Raw genomic sequence first — 12463 nt, 5'->3', positions numbered from 1 at the left:
ATCAACAACTTGATAAATATAGTTATTTCAAAGGCAAAGCTTCTAGCCTGTTTAAAGAGTATGTTCATTCGTTCTATTGCAAATTAGCTCTGTTGCAGCCATGCACATTATCCATTTTACAACCTCGCTCTGCAACTACAGGCTCTGTAAGCTGCCAATAAAACAGTGGAAAGAGCCACTGAGTCACCAACTCTTCAGCGAGCATACAAACGCACACATGACTCATCATTACAGCCAATATATGGCATGACATCGCAGTGTTCATACAGCCCTCCACAGTGTGCTCAATACATGTATCCACAGTTGTTCAGCTGAGAGAATAAACAACTCTTTAGAAGAACTCCTTGACCATTTTTAAAATCATGAATTGAAAACAATATTGTTATTATTTCATTATATATATATATAGGGAATCATCTGTTGTATATCATTGGAGTTTTCACCAAATGTTTTATATATATTTTCCTGTAGCTCAAACAGTAAAACAGGGAGCAAGAGCAAATCCTGTGTAATAGGTTTGATTCCCAGGTAATGCATGAATAAAAGCATCTACCAATTGCATAAATGCATCTAAAAGCATATCTAAAAAGTTATTTTAACACTATAATAATATGCAATCATTTCTAATAAAAGTGTACACAATCATGTACCATTAAAGGTACCTGAATGAACAACTGAAGAGCAACTAAACTGTTTTAAATATGATACAATTTGTAAGACACTTTTTGCGAGGCTGATGGAGTATAATTTCACATTTGACAATAATGATCGGCAGTTGACTGACTAATTCTTATCTGTCATTTTTCATTTGAAAGGTTTGTGGATTTTAATGCAGTCTCATGCTCACCAAGGCTGCATTTATTTGATCAAAAACAGTAATATTGTAAAATAGGATCACAATTTAAAATAACAGTTTTCATTTATATACCGTATAAGTGTAATTTATCCCTGTGATGGCAAAGTTGAATTTTCAGCATCATTACTCCAGTCTTCATTACTGTCACATGATCCTTCAGAAATCATTCTAATATGCAGATTTTCTGTGCTCACAGTAATATTTACTTATTTAAAACATATAAAATAATGAAGAGTAGAATTGTAAATGAAAAAAAAAAAAAAAAAAAAAAAATATATATATATATATATATATATAGAATAGAATAATAGAAAAATATGTTTAAAAACAGAACATACAGAAGTCAAAAGGACAATGCGGACATGTAGTTCATTTCTTTTCATAGTTTTCCCAAGGGGTCAAAAGTGTCAGACAGATGTAAGATCCTGCGTAAGCAGATGGTTCTTGTCCAGAATAAGCAGCAATGTGGATCTGATTTTTGCCAAAGATCTGGCTAGACAAGACTAACCCACATGTAACCTTACAATGACGCAAGTAAATATCTTTTGTATTAATACCTTTCTGTGGTGCTGAATAATTAGTTTGGCTTGGACTCATTTTTTCTCTGGTTCCAATATGGACCAGATGTGTTCTCCTTTTCCTCTGTGAATGTGTGTTGTTAAGAGCAGTGATGACTGAGGATCATGCTCGATTGCTAGGATTTAGTAAGGTGCAGAAACTCTGTAAATGTTTCCTGGCAGTTGGTTAATTCCTGGCTAGTTTCCTAACTGCCATATCCTTGCTGGTTTCACCCAGTTGTTTGTGTACAGTAAATGCCAAGAAATAAGGCCTGTATTCACAGAGAATTATGGGAAAATTACAACCTCTCCATGGAGAAAAAGTGCCAAAGTCACATACCAATAAATAGTATAAACCATTTTGCTAGTGTATGATGTATTGATGACAGTAATAATAAAACATTTGGTAACACTTTACAATAAGTTAACATGAATTAATAATGAACTGCACTTCTACATTTACTAATACATTATTAAAATTAAAATAAAAATGTTGTATTTGTTAACATTAGTTAATGCACTGCAAACTAACATGAACAAACAACGAACAGCTGGATTTTTATTAACCAACATTAACAAAGATTAATAAATACTGCAACAAATGTATTGCTCATTGTTAGTTCATGTTAGTTAATATACATAAACTAATGTTAACAAATTAAACCTTATTGTAAAGTGTTACCAAACATTTTATTTATAAAAATAGATGTAGGAAATCAGCTTTGTTTTATTTTAAAATTATTTAAAAAAATGACATGACAAATACACTTGTTTTTATACATTTTCAATATGTCAGGCCGAAACTTTCAGTTGAGGTCAAAGTAGAGCTGCCAAGAACAACTTTCAGAGCTTTAGACGTCTAGACTTAACTTCAGGCTCACTTTCACTTGACAGAAGAAAGTAATCCTTGACTCAGACAGATTTTAATGAATTTAGTCAATTATCAGCATTAATTCCATGATACATTCTGCTGATAAGAGGTTTAGAGCTGAAACTCTGTTGATTGAATCTCAGGTTGAATCTTCACAGACTGATCTAAGCTCATCAAAATGGATGGACTCTCTCGCTTTCTATCATCCTTAATTCTTTCATTTCTGAAGTCTGGCTCTCTGGACCGCAATGTCTCCCTAAACTGCTTCACATAGCATAAGAGAGGCCCGTTGTGGGTTTTGAAAGATGTGGAAATAATAGCATCAGGCTTTCCAATTCCAAAAGTTTGTGTTTGAAAACAGCAGCCTGTTGTTTTGTTCACATAGTGGGCCCTTATGTCACCTGGCTGTAGGCTTGGAGGATACCGTGTGAGTTTTGGCTCTTTGGTACGCTGTGGTAGTCTGTCATGTGATGCCAAAAATAGACATCGCTTCACTCAGTGGACTGAGGAAAAAAAAAAGAAAAGAAAAAAAGAAAAGGCCAGTGCAAATCCCTCTAGAACTGGTGCTTTCTAGGAGAGAATAAAAGAGTCAGGGCGACCAGGGCTCGACTCCCTCATAGATTCATCACAAATGTGCTCTTCTGTGGGTGTGCATTTAATATTAATATACATAATAATATAATATTATGTATATTAGTATGAAGAGATTGCCATTAAAACCATGTTACAAATGACAATAAGAAATGTCAAGAATGCATTTGGGCTGGTCTACAGTATGTTAATTGAAATGTCATCTTACATTTTGTCATCTCATGCAGAACATTCTAAGATAGGAAATTCCACATTTTGTCACAGCATGTTCATTTGTCTGTATGAACAAAATATAAACCGGTTGTTAAGATCATTCTTTGATGGGAGGAATGTTTCTTGTAATGCTGTCTGTTCTTTCGCTCACTGTGTCATAGAAAACGTGTATAGATTTGTTAGTTAGTTACAAGTTTACTGAATAATCCACCACCAGTTTTAACTGAATGGGAAAGAAAGTATTGAATGTAATATTATTGTTGTATGTTTTAAAAAGTTGTTTATTTGCCTTTATAAATTATTTTAAAATGCATGGTTTTATTTTTTTAATGAAAATTTTGCAATGACTTTTAATTTGAATGATTTCACTCTTGGTCCCACAAACCTAAGGCCTGATGCTCTCAGTTTCCAAAGAACAATTCAGTTTATATGTTATGTTATAATAAGTATTACATTTAATATCGGTTTTGTATGTTTCTAAAGTGATTTATTTCATTTTATAAATTAAGTTAAAATGTATGTTTTTATGTTATATGACCATTTTTACACTGATTTTATTTATGATGTCCCACTCAGGTATGATGCTCTATGAAGAACAATTCAGTAAAATGCTTACTGAACTACCACTACTCTCTTAAAGAGACAGCACCATTTCAAACATGTTTGCAATACAGAACACATAGAATAGTTGGAAACTGGGGTCATTAAAAAACAAATACGGTAATAAAATAGGAAAAATACTATAATACATCTAAAATTTAGCATCAGCTATTCATTGTTAAAGTATCTACACACATAATATAAGGGAGACAAAAAGGCATGTTTTTTTATGACCCATCAAATTCTAATCTATTTTTGTACATTTGGTATTCATTGTAAAAAAGGTAGTGGACATGTATAAATAATCTTTCTAAACAAGAACACCTAATCATCTGCAACAGGCAGTTTCGCTGTGCAGGTGACAATGGTTCATCTATATAGACTGACTGATTTAAAAATACCTGCGTCCTTGTAGAAAAAACTTGTACATTGTTCATCCTTCAAAAATGCTGTAGAGACTAGAGAAGCTGCAGAATTTTCCTATACGCTTACAAGTGCTTCTGTTCTCCTTTCAAAGACTGACACACCCCGGCTTAATCCAAACAAACAATTTGTAAAAGAACCGAGTCATCAGAAGCAAGTTGTCAAGGGTGTGGGGGGAAATAAAGAGAGTAAGAGAATGGATAAAGAGAAAGAGTGGGGAAAGCAAAAAAATAAATAAAAAATTCTACCAAAACAAGGAACAAACAAACTCCTGCTCTAGTCTGCCATGCGTAAATCTTATGATTCTCTGAAAGTGCGCTGCATCACTGACTCATTTTCCGTACTCTGCATACAGATGATGTCATTGGTATATTTGGGAGGACAAACAGAGACCGTAAGTGTGTTTGACATAATGGGGTCTGACAGAGTTGGTCACAAACTAGTCTTCCCTCATCTTCATCTGAATAGTGACAACCACAACCTGCCGAAACACAAGATAAAATAAGGAAGACTGTGTCTGTATTGGTCACCCATTGGTCACTATACAGTGACGCTCCACAAACTATATTGGTCTTGAAAAAGTTATTGAAGATGATTGAGCAAGACATGGGCACAACTTCACGAACACTAAATTCCTACGAGTTTTGTCTTAAAAGCAAACTGAAAAAAGGATGTCATTTAATCCAATATCTTCACTTGCATTGGCTTTTTCTTGGAAATGAGATTCTGTGGCCTTGGACGTTAGTAGCATTTAAATCAGAATCCTTTGAAATGAAAAGAAGGCCTGGCAATCGACCAACAAGAAATCGGGCATATAAAGTATAGAAAGCCTGTCTGACATCCCATGATGCATTTGCTTTAAATTGGTTTAAACGAGAGCTGGAGAAAATTTGTGGTACCAATGGACTCATTCTCAGTTGCTTTCACTGATCCTCCCACCACATCACACTGTCACTGACTGTCAATCAACTATAAGAAAATGATGAAAAGTACAGAACGTTTTCCCAATTGTGTGTGCTGTAGATCTGGATATCCTCAGCGTCCATGAACATTTAAGAAGTAATGAATATGAGAGTGATCTATGACCCTGTTAGAGCTGGGTGGAACAATCACATGGAGACGTTTCAGTCCGAGAGAATCCGTTTGCTGTGAGATGTCCTGGAGGTAGATGACGCAACAGTGCAGGGAGAAGGGTAGAGCTAGTCACGCGTTTGCCAGTCCACTGTTTTCATCAGGCATGCTCCCCTGCAACAGGACAGTGTGTGTCACCACCACTGTCATAGCAGAACACTCACTCAGCACGAGCTAACACTCAAAACCATGCACAAACACAAATAAGAGCAAGCAATCACAAACACAGTTGGTCGCGCAATATTCTTATTTACACCGACGAACACACAGGCTTTTCCTCAAACAGCGGAATAAGTCTGATTTAGTGGTTTTCATTACATTTTCCTTACTAAATAAATAAACTCATGTTTAACCGACATATTAGCAAATTAGACTTTCAAATGAGCGCCAGTTATGCTCTGCGCTTAGGAGGGGCTTCACAGATGTCTGACTGAGACACTGCCATGATGCAAACCCTTGCAAGTCGGCAAATCACCCTCCGTCTGCAACCTAAGATATCGTAATGAGAGTTATTGAGCAGAGATACGGCAGACCAAAAAGTATCCTATATATATATATATAGAGTGAGAAAAGTCTTAAAACAAACACTGTGGAAGGCTGGAGGAATGATTGCACACATTATTTATCACATATTAAATCCCAGTGACATGTTGTGGAATTCAGTGTAAATCGATAGGTACCGGTATACACATATACAAGATATTGTTTGACAGTTTGGACATTTTTTGTGTTTTTGAAAGGTGAAAAAATAAATAAATAAATGTAATACTGTGATATATTATTACGATTTCAAATACTAATTAATTTAAAAATGCAAAATGTAATTTATTGTGATATGATGGCAAATTTCATTACTCGAGTCTTCAGTATCACATGATACTTCAGAAATCATTCTAATATGCTGATTTGTTGAAAACAGTTGTGCTGCTCAATATTTTTTTGGAAATTGTGATACATATACATTTTTTTTTTAGGATTCTTTGAATATAAAGTTGCAAATGTATTAACTGTCACTTCTGATCAGTTTAATTCTGGCTGAATAATAAAACAGACATTAAAAAAAATAAAAAAATAAAGTGTGTATTACACATAGGCTACATACTGTATGCTGCAACATATATTTAATATACTATTATTAATGCATGAAGTGTATGTTTTTAACATCACTTCTAAAATAACTACAATAATAATAATAAAAAGTTTGGCCTATATTATAATTTATAGTAATTTTTTATTAACAATTGTCTTGGAATCCTAGGTAAACATCACAAATATATTGATAGTGGCTGGGGCGGAGGTGTCCCTTTCATTTATTTGCTACCAGCTCACTCACATCAAAGCATCATTTCAAGTCGATTCGGACGTGAACAAAAGTGATGATGTTCAAGCGGGTGAGTTGTTTACTTAGTCCGTCCTTTCCCATCAGTTCCTCTGATTCAAGCTGATTTGTGGACCTGCTGGAAGCATGAGAGGAGGGCAATTGGCCAATCATCGTAATAATAAGAATATGTCCTTATCGCACTGATCACACCACTATTGTGATTTAAACACAATTTGAGCTTACGTTTTAAATATATTTATTTACTCTCATTTATTTTCTCCATCTACTTTTTGGAAGAGCCTTGTCTGCCTTGCCATTCTTTAACTTTGTGTATGTACACTCTTAAGTATGTATCTCAAATATGGACAAACCCTACCGTTGGGTTTAAATTTTTGAACCCAACGGTTGGGTTTGTCCATAATTGACCCAAACATGGGTTGAAACAACCCAGCATTTTTTATAGTGTAGAAGCTTGCCTGTTTATGGAAAATAGTATGGTACTTGAGACTGATGCATTCATAAAATTTCATTGCTTTTGTTCAAAACAACCCTCTAACTGCTGGGAGAGGCGCTGTGTGTTTGTTAGGGGAGCAACTGAGCCTTTGATTGTGGTAGCATTATGCATCTGGCCTCCACATTACATCAGATATGTGTGACATCTCCTCAAAGCCTTCAGGCTCTGAGATCCCACACCTTAGCGCATCAGACCAAGTAAGAGTGCCGTGATTTAAAAATCGCCATGTATCTGTGCAGAATTAGGCTATATTCAGCGGGAATCGCTTCGATATCTAAGCAGGTCAGATAATTGCAAACAAATCCTAAAACACAATTTTATAGACTAGTGGATAAAATTGACATGATTTAAAAATGTATTTTCTACCCGGCATCCCTCAGCACGAAGCTAAAAAACAGGAGCAACTCCCTCGCTCGCTCTCTTTCTATCCGTCATACACACTTATATAACTCTAATAAAAGACACAGCTTGCGATGAGGATTTGATTTAGTGTGTCTTTGGAGTATTCCGAGCCATGTTGCAGCCCGTGGCCCAAGAGGAGAGGGAAGGAGAGGGGAGGGGGTGAGGAATGGAGACTGGACACACTCATGTGGAAAGGAGGATCTGGCCTGGAGGTGCTCAGCCGACCCTCACAGCCCCATCTCGATGTGGTTATGTGTGTGTGGCCATGTCAAGGAGGGGGGTGTCTGTGGAAATGAGATTCCGAATGCAAAATATGTGGGAGAAGTTAACCATGCATAACCATGTATGAATGTGTGGCTGAGCAAAATGTCATATTTCTACGCCTAACTAGACATGCATGCCACATGAACATGGATGGGTTTGTGTGTTCATTTAGGCGCTCATGTGATGTAGACATAATTACGCGTGTGTGACATGTTTACGTGCACGCCTCCCTTCCAGAATGCAGAGGATGGACACGGATCCGTCCCAGGGTGACAAACACATGCCGATGTAAAAGTGTTTCAACACACACACCTTGCATGACAGCTCTTCGTTATGACAAATGGAAGCAGACGTGTACTGCCCCGCTGGCCCTCCTGTCACATCCCCCTGCAATGACACACAGCAAAGAGGGAGACAGCTCGCATTTATTCAAATAAAATAATATAAAAAGAAACAAACAACAACACATACTTAGCATTCATAATCTAAAAGACGTCAGCAGAGAACAAATATACACTGCAGCACTTTAATCTACCTCATATTTCTGTAAAGAGTTGTATTCACTTGAGCCGCAGAGCTGTGAAAGTGCCCTGATGATCAGGTGATTGGGAATAAGGGACCGGCCAGTCAGTATATTTGGCTGGGTATCTCCTCTGCAGTGCACCTTTACTTTGGAGCTTCTGTCTCAGTTGCATTGTTAAATTTGGTTTGCTGCAAATTTTGGGAGTGACTACTTGATATATGCTGTCCTTTCCATGAGCATTTGTCCATGAATAATCAATCAGGTGTTTGGTTTATAGCCAGTAAAGTGTCCTTACAGGTACTAGAGTAGCTGCAAAGAGGAAAAAAAATAAAAGCTTTACCTAAAAAATTGCCTCAAGTGATTCCATGAAGGCAATGGACTCTTGTGCTTACAAAACTCTGCTTGTTAACGTAGCCAGACTTGAGTTGAATCAGCGACCGGTGCCTGTTCTACTGAAACTCTCCATCAAGTCATGTTTGATAATCCATGACCAATCTCATTTCGTTACAGATCTATTACTGTGCCTGAATTCATTCATGCAAGCACAACGTTTGAAGATTAATGTAAACTGTAGTTATATAATTTACTTACATAATGACACAAAGTTAAGACCGACAGTATTTTATGACACCTTTAATAACTCGGTAAAAATATCGGTAACACTTTACAATAAGGTCCTTTTAGTTAATATTAGTTAATGCATTAACTAAAATGGTAACACTTTAGTTTAGGGTTCAATTCTCACTATTAACCAGTTGCTGCATATTACTAGGATATTGACTGTTTTTAGTACTTATAAAGCACATGTTAATGCCTCATTCTGTATGACCATATTCTACATCCCTTAATCCTACCCTTAACAACTTAACAACTACCTTATTAACTATTAATAAGCAGTAATTAGAAGTTTATTGATGCAAAAAATTGTAGTTAATAGTGAGAATTGGACCCTAGTGTAAAGTTTGACCACTAAAAATACTAACAGTGAGCAATTCACTATAGTCTCTATTTATCAATATTTGTTAATGTTGGATAATACAATTACAACCATTCATTGTTAGCTCATGACAGTTTAGGTCCATTAAATAATTTTAACAGATAGCTACTACTTTTAATTTTAGTAATGGTTGAAATGAACATGAACTAAGATTAACAATACTTCCTAATTTTTTTCATTGTTAGTTCAGAGCAACTAATATAAGGAACCCTATTGTAAAGTGTTACCAAATTATTTTCCTCCAGAGTCAAGAAGCGTGCAGCTCGTCTCCCTTCATTCCACTTCCTTCCTTCCTTCCTTCCTTCCCTCCTTCATATTCAACATCTCATTTATTTTACAGCCTCAGTTTTTTTCCAGCAGGGACAGCGGCTCGACAGCCTAAGATGCTGTAGCATTTGAAAACACAATACACATTTAATAGAACATAAAGGTTTACACTTGTTCAATTATGATCACACTGCAGCATTCAAACCAGTGTTCTGCCTATCACAGCGGATGGATACTAAAGGCTGAGCCAGAGGATAAAAGTGTGTCTAGAACAAGAGTTAAGAGTCATCAATGTTTCAGTAAGGCTGCGTTGTGCTGTGTTTTACATCCTATTGCAATGGATGCCTAAATCAGTGGTGGGGAGAAAAAGCTGCCGAGAGATACAGCTGGAATGAAGAAAAAGGGGCACTAGGGCCCAGCTAACCTTAAAACAACCACCTACTGCGAGGAACTCCACAGTGTCCGAGTGAATTAGTGCGGCCCTGTGGGATGGCATGGCTGATATGAGTGAATGGCAGAGTGAAGAGCAGTAATGGATTATCTGACACTCATTTCATGACATCACGACAACCCCACCTGCTTGCTCAATGTGAGATCCTCGTGTGACTTTCCACTGGACCTAGTAAGACCATGACAAGGAGTTCAGTGTTGATTTCATGCAAACTCATTATACATCAAACAATTTACATACTGTACATTATCCAATTTAATACACAAAGGCTAAAGGTATGCTAGCTTGCTGAGCAGTTAAAGAACAGAAAATCTATAGTCTTGTTTTACCATTATAACATATCATACCAATGTAAGATGACAAATCATATGCCGAGTGTGTAGGTTTCATAATCAGGCACTCAATAGAGCAAATAGGTACCAGTTAATAAAAATATGTTCTAAGAACGCATTGCTAATGTTACCATTAAGCTATAACAATCTTATTTCTGAATGTTCTCTGAACATACAGAAGTTTTAATTTTAATTTTTTTTTCTCATGGTAATGCAATTGTTTAGGAAACATTTTTTCAATCTGCAAACATTTTGAGAACGTTACATTTGAATGTTCTCTGAACATTCTGAAACAAGTTGTAACATTTAAAAAAAGTTAGACGAATGTCCAACTAAAATGTTTCGGAAGAAAAGTGTATAAATGTAGATATGATGTTTTTGGGCTAATGTTTTGAGAACATTATTAAAGACCAGATAACAATGTACAAATATTCTATTGATGTTATTGGAAGAATGTTTGTTCATAACTTTGAGAGAACCTTTTCCAGAATGTTTTGAGAACATTGTTAGCTTCACTGTAAAAAAAAGAAAAGTTGACTTAACTTAAAATTATAAGGCAACTTGCTGCACAGATTTTTTGAGTTGACTCAACTAATAGAGTTTACTCAACTGGAGATGTTATAGTTGAGTCAACTCAACTATAGAGATGTTTTAGTTGAGTCAACTCAAAAAATCTTTGCAGCAAGTTGCCTTATAATTTTAAGTTAAGTCAACTTTTCTGGGTTGACCCGTTTGTGCAGGGAGACTCAATTGTTAATGACACTATTGACGTCTGATATACAGCGTTGCCGTGTCTGACAGTGAATATTGAGAAATATCTGATCACTGGATGTCGGGATCAACCAAACAGAATCAAATATTCCAGAGAGTTGCGTAATGAGCTCCCAATAGTTGTACATTTCTATGCATTACTCACGACAACCTCTAATATGCATAGCGTAGTATCTAGTAAAATAATATGGATAACCTAATGTGAATTGGGAAAGCATTACATCCCAGAATTCAAAATAAGCTTTCCTCAACACGGGCTTAAAAATGAGCCTTGCCACGGTGCATCTGTGTGAGATGTTTGACAGCAAGAGATAAAGCTTGCATAAGCAGGATGTGGCTAAGCTGAAGCCGTTCCCCAATGAGGCGGTGATCACCTTCAGCCGTTGAGAGAGGAAAGCCAGGGGGAGATGAAAACGGGCAACTCAGTGTGATTAGGTATGTGCTTTCTGTACAAACAATCAAGATGGCAGATGTGCCACTGTGAATTACCTTGTAATGTTAGCGAACGCTAATCCCTCAGCACATTCGTGCCCTTTGCTCCCTTTATCAAATAATGTCTGCTGATATGAGCAGAGTGTGTTGTCAGAGATACCACAGACAAGGCCATGGGGAGAGGAACTGTGCTATTAGCAGCCTCTTGAGTGGATAGAAATCATACTAACTTTTTATTGTTATAGGGGTGACGTTAAAAATCAACTGGAACTAACTTTCCGTTTACATGCTGTCTGACTGTATTTGTTCTAAACTAAGTAAACACAATTGGCTCCATTGAGCAAACAATCATAGTTTAATATGTTATACTGGTGTGGTTATGTTTGATCTTGTTGGTGGAGACTTTCCTTTAAACTCATTTCAGCTCCGAATTATTTTAAGCATGTCACCATCCACTAGACAGGTATTTGTCTAAGCATATTTGACTATAGTCGTTGAGTAAATGGTTATTTAAAAAAATATTTAATATAGCCAAACAGATTGGCCTCTTAATTTATTGGTACATTGGGATAGTATGAATATCAGAATATAAGAAATTACAATTTTTAGAAAGTTTAATTGTCTTTAATGTGTTTGTTTTTCTACTTTAGAGTAAGGTGATGATCTATGACATTCTTTTCATATGGATTATTTCAGCACTGTTATCTTTAACAAAAAGAAAAACTAAAATGATTCAAAATAATATCTGTTAATTGAAATAATGCTGAAATAAAATAACATGTACATTTAAAAAACTGAAATGAAAATTTGAACTGAAGTAAAATAAGTACTAAAATGACTAAAACTGAAATAAACGTGTATTAAAGCTAAAAAAAAAATGAATTGAAATGACAAAAACAACACATCACAAAATTACTAAAACTAAAATGAAAACTGAAAATAGAAAA

The 12463-nt window shown here is 35.8% G+C and overlaps 1 protein-coding gene across 2 annotated transcripts in view; it reads left to right on the top strand.

Moving 5' to 3' along the window:
• kcna4 (potassium voltage-gated channel, shaker-related subfamily, member 4) overlaps nucleotides 1-12463 on the top strand; it is a 112605-nt gene that overhangs the window by 46471 nt on the left and 53671 nt on the right. The window lies entirely within an intron of this gene.

This window comes from Abramis brama (assembly GCF_963993115.1).
Source record: "Abramis brama genome assembly, chromosome: 3".
NCBI lineage: Eukaryota > Metazoa > Chordata > Actinopteri > Cypriniformes > Leuciscidae > Abramis > Abramis brama.
This window is presented reverse-complemented; position numbering and strand designations above follow the sequence as displayed.